Here is a 14,350-nt window from a genome sequence, read left to right as displayed (position 1 = left end):
AAATGAAAGGGGCTCTATTTATAGTTGAGTTTCTCCAGATCCAATGGTACATATCAAATTATAATTGTGGTAAAATAATTCTAAGGGATTTAAATTCTATACATGTTTATTCTTTAAAATTTATAATAATTACCCTCTGATAAAATACAATGTTTACAATTTAACCAAGATTCAAGTAGATGAAAATTGAGTCTCTTCCATGCAATGAGCTAGTCTTGTAGGGCCGAATGGCCCTCAATGAAAAAGAAGGAATATCAGAGTGTGCCTTGGTCGCGAGTTTCTTTGTGCAACCTGTAACAAATTTCCCCCACCTGATCTTGCGACGTCCTTGCCGCATGCTTGGAATAAAATTGGTCTATCTTCTCTTGGAATTATAATAAAGCATCGGTAGGTTCCCAACTAGCCTCATTGTGGGGAAATCTCTTCTATTGAACAAGGTACTCATAACTCGACTTGTAGTACTTTTGTCGGATTACTCGGTCTACCATGATGCACTCAACATAACAGTCATAGGAGACTTTTACCCCTATTGACGCTTGTTTAGACTTGGCTCAATTTTGATCCTTCTTATATTCATGGAAAGGCTTACGTATACTGACATGGAACATCGGATGGACCTTGAGTTTTGCTGGCAACTCAAGCTTGTAGGCCACATTGACTACCCACTTTAGAACTCAGAAACGTCCCTCATACCGTCGGACAAACCCTTTGTGCAAGCCAGTGTGGTGCAAAATCAAGGGCAATTTAGCAAGGACTGAGTTACCAACCTAATATTGCGCATATCTAAGATTATGATCAGTTCACTTCTTGTTGTGCTTAATTGACTTATGTAGACAAGATCTAGCTAAGTCATTCTGCTCTTATCAATCTTTAACAAATCGATAAGTTGTTGGATTTGGTCCTTCATAGCGAGTCACAACAAAGTTTGCTGTGAGTGACTATTTCCCCGTCACTATCTTGAACAGACTCTAATTTATAGCCTTACTCTGTTGCAAGTTATAAGAAAATTTGGCCACATCCAACAACTTTGGCAAGTCCGTCTATGTGTCACTCATATAGTGTCTAAGATAAGTCTCCAATAAAGTATTTACTCTCTCGGTGTGCCTATCAATCTATGGATGAATGCTATTGGAAAAGTTCAAGTTTAATCCCATCAACTTGAACAACTTTGTCCAAAACGGGCTCGTAAATCACCCATCTGAATCAGTAATAATAGGCTGTGGGACTCCCATAACATTTTACCATATGTCTAAGGAACAAAGGAGCTGCCTCCTCACTATGGCACTTTTTAGTTGCTGGAATGAAGGTTCCATACTTGGAAAATCTATCAACCATAAGAATGATACTTGCAAACCCATCATATTGAGGCAAACCAATAATAAAATCCATTGATACCCTTTCTCATGGACGTTCCAAAATGAGAAAAGGCTACAATAAACTAGCTGACGCTTTTAACTCCACATTGTCTTGTTGGCACACTAGACAAGTTTTCACATAGGTCTCAACATCATTATCCATGTTTGAGCAATAATAATGGTTCTCCAAAAGAGCCAATGTGCGGTGCATACCTGAATGGCTAGCCCATCTCGAATCATGACGCACTTTCATGATCTCTTTGCACAATCATCTATATTGGGGCACACAAAGATGATGCCCTTGAGTTTACAACAAATGTCCCTTGAGCCAAAATCGCCTTGTTTTCCCTTAACTGGCTAGTTCGATCAAGGTTTTAGCTATGGGATCATGGGACAATCACACTCTAATGTGCTCCAATAGGGAACTATCAAGCTGACAGATTGCTGCAAATTCTAACTTTTAGCTCAGTGCAAAAGTCACTATATTGACTTTCCCCGACTTATACTCCATGCTAAAATCAAACTCTACCAAGAAAACCTGCCAACAAGCTTGCTTAGGAGACATTTTTTTCTAAGTTAGGAAATAACTATTTGCAACATTATCTGTGAATAGCACGGAATTGGAACCCAAAAAATAGTGTCTCCATGTGCGCAAACAATGCACCATTGCTGTCATCTCTTTCTCTTGAACTGTATACCATCGCTTTGTATCATTAAGGTTTTGAATCTCGAAAGCTATCAGATGCTCATCCTGCATCAGTACTCCTCTAATTGTATAGTATGATGCGTCTATATATACCTTATACGGTTTAGTATAACCCAACAAGGCAAGTACTAGATCTTTTTTTCATTACATGTTTCACCTGATCAAAGGCTTTCTGACACTACTTGTTCCAATCTCACACCTTATCATTCTTCAATAAATTTATCAAGAGTGTAGTGATTTTGGAGTAGCCTTCAATGAACTGTCGATAATAGTTTGCCAACCCAAGGAAAGACCACAACTTTGTTACCCTGGTCGTTGGCTCCTAATTAGCAATTGCCTGAATTTTCCCCTATCCATCCAAAATTTTCCACCTTTAAAAATGTGGCCTAAGAAGGCAACATCACATTGAGAAAATGAGCATTTCTCTTCCTTAATATAAAGCTAAATCTCCCAAAAGGTTTGGAACACTTCTTGTAATATCCTGATTTTGGGCCTAGTCGGAATAGTGGTTTCGTGACCACAAAATCCGAGATAGAAATAATTATTTTATGATTATTTTAAGGTCTATGATATGATTGCATGATTGTGTGAAAATTTCGTGATGAAATTCTATGCCTAAAGTGCTTAAATTGAAAGTAGGGACTAAATCGAATAAGTTGCAAAACTTGCATTCTAGAAGTTTTTAGTATGAAATTATTTTGGAATATTAATGAGGAGGTATTAAATAGAAATTTGACCAATTTTAAGTTCATGAAAAAAATTAGGACATGGAAGGAATTTTTGGAAAGTTTAGTAGTAAGGGTATTTTGGTCATTTAGTTATTAAAATGAATTAAAAACAAAATTAAAAGCCAATTTTTGTCCATCTTCATTAGGCCGAAATTTCAAGGGTTCTCCATAGCTAGGGTTTGTTTCAAGCTTCCAAGCTCCATAGTAAGTGATTCCAAGCCCCGTTTTTAATGATTTTTACGTTTTTGGAGTCCCGGTAGCTCAATTAAGCTTATGCTAGCAATAATTCAACCTAGGGTTCATATTTGGAAAAATACCCATAGGTGAAATTTGTGTATTTTTGGTGTTTTATGATAGAATATGAGGTTTTAAATTATGTTAGACAACTTGTGCTACTCGGTTTTAAGTGAAAACGAGCAAAAGGGCTTAATCGGTAAAAATACCTAATAGTCATAAGTACATGTTAGAGTGAGAATTTGATGTTGCCATAGAAGGGAAAAATGATCAGCATGTTATAAAACATAAGAATAAGGAATAAAGTTTAATTCCCGAGCCTAGGGGCAAAAGTGTAAATATGCAAAAGTTTAGGGGCAAAATTGTAATTTTTCCAAAATATGATTTTGGGTCAATTTGAATAATGTGAGTCCTAATTAGACTATATTTTAAATGATAGAGCAAGGAAAACTGAAATTCGGGCTAAAATGGGGAAAATACCAAGTTGTGGACGAAATGGTAAAAGTAGCCATTTTCGCATACGAGGTAAGTTCATGTGTAAATGTAGTAACATAATTGTTGTTTTAAGGAATTTAATGTTGTTTATATGATATGATGCTTATTATTATCATGAAACGTTATGTTTTGTGGTTATTGTTGAATAATATGTAATTATGTGAATTACTTGATGAGTATGAACTATCACCGAGTATCGGTTCCGATATTCCGTAGAAGACGGAAAAGATGTGAGATCGAGGAAAAAAAGGCTGTTTGAACCTTAGGAATAGATTAGGATACAAGTGACATGTCACTAGGATGGTTGAGCATCCGAACTCGTTGAGTTGAGTCCGAGCTCACTTATGGATGCGAATGTCCGAACTCGTTGAGTTGAGTCCGAGTTCGAGAGATGTAACTAGGAATCCGAGCTCGTTGAGTTGAGTCCGAGTTCACTTATGGATGCGAACGCCCGAGCTCGTTGAGTTGAGTCCGAGTTCACTTATGGGCGGGTTACATGTTAGCTTGGCTACATATGTGGCACTTATGTGCAAACTTTCCATGTATCCGAATTATATTCCGATGTGTTCAATGGGTAAAGTTCTACTGAAATGGAGGAATACTCAAGATGAAAGGGACGTATTGGTAAGTGTTGTGAAATGGATACTTTGAACAGGTATGTACTTAACCCTCGGGTTGAAAAATCGATATAACAAGAGTATGGTAAGATGATAAATGAAAATGTGATATGAATATCTTGGTGATGATTATGCAAATGATGTTTTATGTTTGCTTATATGGTTATGTTACTTGCTATTTGCATGTGAACTTATTAAGCATTTATGCTTACTCCCTCCTTTTCATACCTTGTAGTTTTGACAAGCCAGCTCGGAAATCGGGAACGGTTAGAGGCTCGCTCACACTATCCGTATACCATCTTGGCATAATGGCTTGTATATTTTGAGTATGGCATGTATAGCATTATAATCATTTTGTATATATGGTCTTATGATATGGTTATTGAGTGGTATGGAAATGCTTGGTAATGATTAGCCATTGGAATGGCTAATCATGATCATATTTGGTGTTATGTATGCTAAATTGCTAGCTAATCCATGGAAACCATGAAATAGGTAAAATTTACCATAAAATAGATTCAGACAGCACCAGTGACGTGAGTTTGAAAAATCACTAAAAATAGTAGAGATACAATTAGATGATGAATAATATATGGAATTGAAGAATTATGAGTCTATTTTCATATGGATGGAACAAAATAGGTATATGAGTTATATTTTATGAGATGTTTAAATTTTTGTGAAACAGGGCCGGAGTAATTTCTGGATCCCCTGTTCTGACTTTGTAAATTCACCATAAATTTTACAAAGATAATTAGAAGTCATGCTTTATATGTACAGATTACTTATTAAGTCTAGTTTTATTATAGATAAACAGCATAGTCATTGAGGCTCTGTAGAGGGAGATATCTGATTCGTAATACACAGAGGTCAGAGTAGTCGAACCCTGAAACAGGGGAGAATTTAACTAATAAACTGTACTAATTGGCCCAACCAAAAATTCTAGAAAGAAATTAGTAGATAGATATATGAGTCTAGTTTCAGGAAAAATTTACGGAATTGGATTTCGAGTTTCGGAACTCGAGATATGATTTTTAAAGCGACTGTGATGCAGTTAGCCAGCTTGTCTGGAAATTTTAAAATGAATTGTATGAGCTGTTTAAGTAATGAATTAAGTCTATTAACACCTCGTGTTCGACTCCGGAAATGGTCTCGGGTACGGGGCGTTACACTTCTCTCAAATGATCTACATGGTCTTCAAGGGACTTATTGTACACTACAATGTCGTTAAGGTAAACAACCACCAAAATGATCCAAAAAAGGCTGAAGTACCTTATTCATTAGGGTGTAAATTGTCACTGGAGCATTTTTCTGTCTAAAAAGGCATCATATGGGACTCATATAAGCGGTAATGCACACATGAGCTTTGGCTTTTCCCTTTCGGCTATTTTGACTTGATAGTACCTAACCGGATGTACTAACGTTCGGAGTGTGAATATTGTAATAAAATATAAAATGACAAGGTGGTATCCGTAAGTGTGCGGGTCGAGTTGTAATATAGTGTTACAACGAAGTAGGTGAGTACTTCGAGGATTTTACCCAACAGAGGCGAGTGCTAGATCAATTCTAACCTAAACAGCAAAATATCTAATTAGTACTTTGAAATAAATTATAGTACGAGAGCATAAAAAGGATTTTTATGGTTTTTATAGTAATAAACTAAGATATTATAAAATAAATAAAACCCAATATGTCTAAGAGTAGAGTAAATCAAATATTGATTATGGGTGATTAGCTTGTATCGGTAATCCCCATCAACTGTTGCTTCGGGTTCCTCGTTAATGAACTAGTCGCTACCCTAGCAGGATCTTTCGATATTCCACTAAGATAATGAGTCAGCAAGAACTACTTATCTTCAGACCTCACAGTCTAGAATGGCTTGGAGTGAAGGTTTTCACGAATGGAAAATACCAAATTTGGGTTAATTCCCTCATTGATGACTTCACGGGGGTGTTAGGCCCAAGGTTTGTTTCACGTTCTTCCTTTCCTAAACAATTGATCCATTGAGTGACCCTACAAAATATTTAACAGATCATAGCTAATCCCTCATAGAGGGATTAGTTTTTCATGACTTTCATAAACAACATGGAATCTATGGAAGAATTAATCATAATAAATGATTTGAAGTAAAGAGTTTAAGAAAAGCCTGATTGATATTGATAATAAATGCGAATCCACAAGAGTTGATCTCCTTCAAAATTCAAATCTATTGAACTAAAACAAAAACAAATAAACTAAACTCTAGAAAACCTAAGAAAGTAAGAAAACAAAACTAAATCTAAAGAAAGAATCTAAGCTAATGGAATGATGTCCATAACATGTGCTAAGGGATCCTATTTATAGCCTTCAGGTGGTCGTTGTCCTTAACCCTAGGTCACTTAATGTTCTCGACCTTTAAGTTTGATTGTGCAGACCAAAATGCCCCTACTTCATGTTTATTTTCCATCCTAGAGTCGATGTCACGGTACACTAGGACTTGTGTCACGACAGAGGTAGCAGTATATTCCTCCTTAATACATCTTTAGGAATATGTCACGACTGTAACAACTCGATTTTGGCCTAGTCAGAATAGTGGTTTCAGGACCACAAATCTGAAATTAGGAAAATTATTTTATTAATTTTTTTGGGATTATAGCATGATTACGAGGGTGTATGAAAATTTTGGTATAGTAATTTTAGCGTTTGAGGGCTTAATTTAGAAAAAAAGACTAAATCTCATAAAGTGCAAAGGTCCTATTTTAATAGCTAAAGGTGCCAAATAGCTAGAGAACCTAAATTGGAGGTCTTTAAAAGACAATTATACCCTAAGATAGTGCATGGTCGGCCATAGGAAGCAATTTGGTCCAAAAGTCCAAGTTTGGTGGGTTTGGTAGCTAAATTGACTAAAATAGAAATAAAATAAGAAAAAGATGATATCATATTATCATCTTCTTCACTACCACCAATTTTTCAACCATTTTTAAGGGTTTTGAGCTTCAAAAATTTCAGCAACTTGTTCCTCTTACAAGTAAGTGATTTACATACTTTTTGTTGATGAATTTTACATTTTGGACCCCTTGAAGCATAAGCTTTCTATTAAGGGCATTATTTTGAAAAATGGTAGAGAGTTTAGGGTTTCTCCATGAAAGCATATGTGTATCTTTCTAAAATTTTAGGGAAGAATATGAGTATTAGATGTGTAATGAACAACTTTTGTGGAGGGTTTCCTCATGAAAACCCTAATAGGGACTATTTGGCATAAGTTGGAAATTTGTTGATAAATGGGTGAGATAGTGGAAATTTTGGATTGCTATAAGAGTATTAAGGGTTCGAATAGGCTTTTTATAGGAGGAAATTCGATAAAAATCGATTTTTGGACCTAAGGGTAAAATGGTCATTTTGCAAAAGTCTAGGGGCAAAATAGTCATTTTGCCCAAGTATAGATTATTGAGTGCCTAGATTGATAAAGTGATTAAATTTGTGAATTTTAGTTATTATAGATCAAGAAATTCAAACTCCAAACTTAGACCGAGGAAATCTAAGCAAATTGATTAGACCGACTTGACACCATATTTTGTAGTCGAGGTAAGTTGTATATAAATAATACAACTACATTGTTATTATATGTGTTTGAATTGATATAGCATAAATTGCTTTTTTGTGGAAATGATTATGAATGGTGAATTTTGAGATAATAGAACTCTCGTAAGAACCTTAGGAACAAATCAGATATTCACGCCATGACATTTGGGTCATTTGTGCGCTAGTGTAAGACATGTTTGAGACATGCATCGACCACATTATGAGAGCCATTGTAAGATCATGTCTGGGACATGGCATTGGCATTGAAACGAAAGCTAATGTAAGACATGTTTGGGATATGCATCGGCCTCGCGACGTAAGCTAGCGTAAGACATGTCGAGGACATGCATCGGCTACGAATGTGTTAGTGTAAGACCATGTCTGGGACATGTCATTGGCACAGAGAGATGAAAGCCAGTGTAAGACCATGTCCGGGACATGGCGTCGTCCTCAATCTTGATAGTTAGTGTAAGACCATGTCTGGGACTTGGCATCGACTTAATGGATGAGCCAGTGTAAGACCTTGTCTGGGACATGGCATCAGCATTACATCTTATGTGTGAGGCTTAATGAATATCTGATAGCATACCAAATGGTTCTACGGTGAGAGTTACAATTTCTGTTAAACGAGAAAAGCATAACCAGGTTGTGAATGGTACAGGTACCTATTTGAAGTGTATGAGACGTAAGCTCAATATATATATGCTATGTGAATTGCATTAGTGATTGATGAGTAAGTTGTGCTTTTGGCTACTTTAGTACTTGAGCATGATGATGAATGGTAAAGTTGTTGTTATATTTTATTGCATGCAACTGACTAAGCTTTATGCTTACTCCCTCTCTTTTTCATTTTCTTATAGTGTCACCTAAATAGCTCAAGAACCATCGGGCGTTGGAGGCTACGATCATGCTATCATTAGAAGCACTCGGTATAGTCAGATTGTCTGTTTTTAAGTATGGCATGTATAGGGCTTAGACTTTAATATTTTGTGTCATTGAGAAATTAGCTAAATGTGTTGGCTTGGGATAAATCCCTTTATTTTGTATAAGGCCACAGTTAATGGTCAATACTAACCTTGATTTATAAATAGAAGATGATATTTTCTTGGATGAGTAAATTACACAAATGAAATGTTGTCCATTGTGACTATTTTGGCTATGTGATGTGCCCATGTCTTGGTATAGAGTGATTTTGTTCAAGTTATGTAAGTAAGGGTGGCAAAGAGGCTTGGTAAATAGCCTTATTTTGTCCACAAGGGTAGGCACACGGGTGTGTGTCTAGGTCGTGTGTCACCCCATCGGCATGTTGTCCGGCTGTGTGTCCCCTGCACATAAATTTTGTAACTCAGTATGCATGATAGTAAACACACGGGCAGGGACACGACCGTGTGTCTCAACCGTGTGAAGGGCACGGCCTAGCACATGGGCGCGTGCCTTGGCCGTGTGACCCTTAATGATTACTGACTTCAGAAACAGAATGTCCAAGTTTTTGCACATCAGCATGTCATGGCCGTGTGAAGGACACGGGCCAGGGACACGGGCGTGTGCCAAGCCGTGTGAAAATTCCTATAGGTGCGAATTTAGAATTAATTTCACACGGGTAGAGGACACGAGCGTGTCCCTATATTGCTTAGGCTATGTGAGCCACACGGGCTAACAGCACGACCATGTTGAATTGGTCACACGGGCGTGTTGCCCCTCCCACACGGGCATGTGCCCCTGTGGCTAGTAACATTTTTCAGGGTTTGCAGTAAGACCCGAATCATTCTTGAATGGTTTAAAATGAACATTTAGAGCCTACTAGGCATTTATTATGGAGTTTTTGTTTTACAATGGAAAATATTTAAATTTGACCAGATTTTGGTGATTCGGAAACATGTGAATGTGTGCATTCAAGTTGGGTAATGCCTCGTATTCCATCCTGGTGTGGGGTACGGGTGTGGGGTGTTACAACGACACCTTCAATCTGTTTCGCGACATCGAAGGCAGTTTCGTACTTTCTTCATTTTGTTCTCTATGTTGCGACATCGGGCATCTCGTGTTGCGATATAGCATCCAGTATTGGTTTAAATTTCCTTCTAGTGGTCTCCTGCACACTCACAAGGTACGTTAGCTCTCCCTTAGGCCTCTTTAGGCCTCATTGAGCCCTTAAGGTTAATAAAAGTCTCAATTTGTACATTTTATTAAAGGTAAGTAAAGCTAAAGAAACTTAACTAAAATATAACTAAAATATAACGAAAATGCCTAAGTCTGAATTTGTAGCTTTTGACTTAGGCATTTCATGCTTACTAACAACTTTAACATGATGAATATTTGACTTACCACTTTTGATCCCAAACATCTAAGTTCAGTATGTTACAAAATATACAAGTATCAAAGGTCTCAACTATAGGAATCCATCAATAAATCGTACAAGTACTTTGATTATTCCAGCATAATACAAATACTCGTTTATTCATATGTTTAGTATGATGTCAATTCATGCATAAGGATGTTTAGGTCACATCAGACTTTTCGGCTTGTAACATTCTAAGGCTTAGGACAAGTATGGAATTCAAAGATACTAAGCATTAAGAGGGTTACAAACACGAAAATAGTTTGGCACATCATATTGATCCCTATTCTTCCACATTTTAGTGGCCCTTACCCGCTCATCGCCTTATTTCTCTTTCTCTCACCTTTCTTTTCTCTTCATATATAGGAAGTCATAGCACAACATAGTAATTACGACTAGCCTTACGAGTTTTTGTGCACTAATAAATGATTTTTTCTTTTATTTTGTGACTTTGTTACTTTTCTTTTTTTTTTTTCAATGCATCTCACTCATGAAATTTTTTTCGCTATTTTAAGACTTTTTCTACTACTAATTTCCTTTTTGGATTTCCCTTTTTGTTTCGCACATTAGGCTAACTTATAGTTCCTATATCAAACTAATCTTTCCTATTTCACTCTATTTTTACAAACTCCATGGTGATGTATCTACTTAACCCTCAATACATATGGCTAGATGTCCATAATCGTGCAGTGCAATACCGAAGAAAAATGGTAAATACAAATTGATGTTTTTAGGCTCGAGGCTTGTAATGAGGTTCACCAAGTAGTGTCAATAGGCTCAAAAACTAGTACTAAAGGTGAAAAACAAATAGGTAAGCTTTTTAGCTTTGGATGTGTCCTAAACAAAGCTTTAGGTCATCCCTAATTATCTTAACATGCAAAAATTTAATCAACCAAACAACTACAAATTCAACCATTTATCATTCGTACTAGCATTCTCGTTTCCTTGTATTTTCTATATCACTTGGTACAGTTGATTACTTAATGCCTATTGATAGTGTAACATATATATTTTAGTTGTCTAATAATAAAAAAATTAAAATCACCTATCATCATGCCAAATTTATTCATAAACACAAGCAACCTATGTACATGCTCCTAACCAATCACTTGTATTTCTACAAGCTCAAGCACACAAAAGACAAGAAGAATCAAAGAAAAATTTAAAAACACATTTCTTATGTTACCCCCACACTTTAGTTGACACATTGTCCTCAATGTGTCACTCGTAAAAAGTTAAGGAAAGAAGTTATCTAATTGATCGTGGTCGCTCCAACTGCTAATGATGGGTGCTTCCTCCTTTGATCGTGTTAAGCTCGAATTGTTTGTGTCTCCTTTGTGTTGGGTTCCTACATAGAAAACTCAAACAAAATGCAATAAGAAAAACTACTATTAGTCTTACTCCTATAAAGTTAAAATTAAAGAAGTATTCAAAAATTAATACAAGTTTTCAAAAATAAAAATATTCAATCATCCTTTTCAAAATCCATCTCTTCACTTTCGTCATCCTCATCTTCCTCACTATCTTGCCCTTCTTCTTATTTTTCCATATCCGTTGGCCTACCCATGTTGGTGTATAATTGGGGACTCGAATGTTGTTTTGCTTAGCAAATTCTTGAAAAATTGGTCTCGATTCCTGCATCCACTGAATCATTCAATTGAGCTTTGGATGACTACTCTCACCAACTTCTTGTTGAGCTTATGTCAATCTCTGGGATGAAGCTGTTGTAGTTGTTACTTCTTGTTGTCGTTTATTCCAATATTTTATTTGTTTGGCTTGGACCTCAATGTATCGTTGGAATAAAGTGTCCACAATGATACTTCTAGAAGGTTTCAGCAGTTGCTCAGTGGATGTTATAGATACACCTGCCTTTTTGCATAAGATCATCACTAAATCAGGGAAGAAAACTCCCACCTTTTGGCTACTGATGCACCTATTCATATTTCGATGGATTCATTTGCCAATGCAGACTTGCTTTTTTTTTTCAAAATAGCATAGAGTAAAACTATTCTAAAAGTATTAATGTTAGAAACATTTAAAGTAGGTACTATTCGTATGTACACAAATTGAATCCACATCTTATCCTCAGGAAACATAATCCCTTAATGAAAGGATATTGGCATATTGCTGCGCGATATTTCCATTCACCCCTCCTTTTAGTAAAAAAAGTTTATAAACTACATATATCTATGTCTTAGAAATATTCTAGATCAGTTTCATCAATGAAATCATTCTCATAGTATAGAGAATTATAAAAATTGCAAATAATTCGAGGGTTACTTACACTTCCTTCCCTCATACAAGTACCATACCCCACATTCGACCTTTAGTATTTTTAGATTCTTGGTTTCGTAAAGATGTATAAAACTCCTGAACAATAGGGACCACAACGTTGTCTTTAGAGATCATCCAAAAAAGTTCCCACCTATGATACCTGATTAAAGGCCAAATTTCCTTACAGAAAACCATTAACGAATCGAATCCCCTTTCATGGATAAAGGTTTTTACTTGAAGTTCAGTAAAATATTTTCTAATATTCGGGTTTGCGAAATTAGGGGGTTTGGACCTGTCGATGGTTCAAGTTCATTGGTTTTTCTAATTTTTATAGGAGGCATGATATTTCAATCTTAATGAAATACTAAGCAAACAATTCAATGGAATAGTAACCTTAAATATATAGTCAAAGTTTGTTTGAATTCCTTACTTTCGCGATGTTCCCGTTCCTTGTTACACCTAGTATGATTGAAGAGTAAAGAAAAAAAGAGATTGGAGGTTTAGGGTTTAAGATGTTTTGAAAGATTTGAGAGAGTTTGCGGTATTAGGGTTTAAGAGATGTTTTATTTAGAAGTGAATATGGTTTTAGGTTATAAAATAGAGTTTTAAAAGGTTAAAAATTAGGTTAAATAAAGGGTAGGTTGTCGGGTTAAGCGAATGGGTCGGGTTAACCCTATAAAAAATTATAGCGATGTCACAAGAGAAGGTTCCATGTCGCTACATCCCTAACAACTTACTGTTTTCGCGACACAAGGGTTCCCTATCATGACACGTCTTCCAGTTTAGAGATTTGGGATGACTATTCACCATGTCGCAACATAGGAGTGTGGTGTCTCGACGTCGAGTTGGTTTCTTTAATTCCTGTATTTTGCACAAAAGGTCAGCCTAACTTTCCATCTTAAAGATTCCTTGATGTCAAAATAAACATATATCAAATAAAAGTTAACATTTAAACTATATGGTTATTTAAATGTACAAAAATTTACAACATTTAAGCAACAATTCAAATAATTTTTAAGTTTTTCTGTCGGATTCATTTGACAGTATCATCAATTTGTGTATGGGCAACTCATTCATTCTATCAGTATTAGCCCATCGCCCATGTAACACCCCTAACCCATATACATCGCCAGAATAGGGTTAAAGAGCATCACTGAACATTTTACTTAAACGAACACACATTTCACATACATTTTCCGTTTCCAAATAAAAATCATTCATAATCATTCACATTGTCCCTAATATGATCCTACGAGGCCCAAAACATGCATTAGAAGTGGTTTAGGACTAAACCAATAACTCAGGAAATTTTTAGAAAACTTAGAAAATTTTTCAAAATACAGGGGACATACGCCCTTGTGGCTCGGCCATGTGACTCACATGCCTAAAGACACTCTCGTGTCACAGGCCGTGTGGACATTCTAAATGGGATCACATGGCCGTGTCCCAGCCCGTGTCTGACCCCGTGTAACTCTCTGACTTGGGTCACACAGCCAACCACACGCTTGTGCGACCAGCCCATGTGCCCTTCGAAATGGCCTCACATGCTCGTGTGTCAGGCCGTGTACCAGGCTATGCCAAAACTATAAGGTATACTAACTTATGTCACACGGCCAAGTCACACGCCCGTGTGCTGGGTTGTGTGGAGCAGACTGACTTGGTTTCTAACTAAACATAGGGGACATACAGTCGTGTCACCTGATCGTGTGTCACACACGGCTGAGACACACGCCCGTGTCTCTGCCTATGTGGACAAAAATAGGCTATTTTCCAAGCCATCTTTCTCACCCAAATTTCAATCACCTACACCAACCAAATTTCCATATGACCACATCTTCAAATGGCATTTAAACTCATCTAAACCAAGTTCAAATCATGCTATATCAATGCCATCAATCACAAGAAACACAAATATCGTAATAAGCCATCCAATTTCATACCAAATTCACATGATCAAATCCTTAATATGGTCACCTTCAATTATACATCACTTTACCTAAAACCACAAGCATACCTATATCAAATTTCAACCATTTGATACTCTG

The sequence above is a fragment of the Gossypium arboreum genome, chromosome 6 (genome assembly GCF_025698485.1).
Source record: "Gossypium arboreum isolate Shixiya-1 chromosome 6, ASM2569848v2, whole genome shotgun sequence".
Lineage (NCBI taxonomy): Eukaryota > Viridiplantae > Streptophyta > Magnoliopsida > Malvales > Malvaceae > Gossypium > Gossypium arboreum.
Note: the sequence above shows the minus strand (reverse complement) of the source record.